This window comes from Teleopsis dalmanni, chromosome 1 (assembly GCF_002237135.1).
Source record: "Teleopsis dalmanni isolate 2A chromosome 1, ASM223713v2, whole genome shotgun sequence".
Taxonomy (NCBI): domain Eukaryota; kingdom Metazoa; phylum Arthropoda; class Insecta; order Diptera; family Diopsidae; genus Teleopsis; species Teleopsis dalmanni.
Genome location: NC_051846.1, coordinates 93,494,406 through 93,495,440, shown reverse-complemented (window position 1 = coordinate 93,495,440; position 1,035 = coordinate 93,494,406).

Below are 1,035 nucleotides of genomic sequence, written 5' to 3'. Positions count from 1 at the left end.
ACGTATTTCTTAATTATAGGGGATAACGCAATGGTGGAGGCGTTCATTCAGGCTCGCATAGGGCTGGAAGACGTGTTTGTTCAGAAGCGAACAAATATTAGGGAATGTTGGGAGTAAGTTATTCAAATTATTAATTATAAAAATTATTATTAACAATAATACCAACATAATTTAATGTTAATAAGTCCTGTTTTTCCGAAATAAATCAACTTTATTAATTTACGAAATTTTTAGATTGTTTCCTATGTTGCCATTAAATATATATTAAAAAATAAATTTTTATTTTACAGGCTCGTTGGTGAGCGATGTGGATGCAATGATGATTGGACCGCCCTTAAAAAACGGTGGTTCAATTTATTGGGAAAATACAAGGTAAATGAATTTGTTTTGAATATGACAATATAATAATAATACTTTATTTTTTAGCGTCTCAGAAATCCACCGACAGGTAGAGGCGGCGAAGGCGCTGACAATGCAATAAATTGGCCGTTTTATGGCCAACTTCATGAGTATTGCAGTCAGCGCCACAATTTCAATCCACCTGTTGTAATTAACAGTGAAGGGAATCCAAGGATTGAAACTGAATTCGCATCACCTTTGGCTTCATCGCAGTATACCGCATCATCACACCCTGCTTCACAGCCGTCTTCATCTCACCCTGCTTCACAGCCGTCTTCATCACACACTGCTTCACAGCCATCTTCATCCGGCCGAAATTCGCCTTCATCCAGCAGGGGGCCAACGAGGCGAAATTTTATAGTCTCCTTCAATAAAAACGGACAAGGCGATAAGGAAGGCAGCACGGGACATTACTCACTATATTTCGGCTGCCACACAAATCGAATTCCAATCGTCCGATTCTGAGTAAGGGCCCTATTAGTTGTAAGATAGCTTTTAAGTAGTTTTAATAAATATTATAAGTAGCTTTAATTAATTATAGGATAGCTTTTAAGTAGTTTGAATAAATATTATAAGTAGCTTTAATTAATTATAAGATAGCTTTAAGTTTTTTTTTTTTTTTTTTTTTTTTTTTTT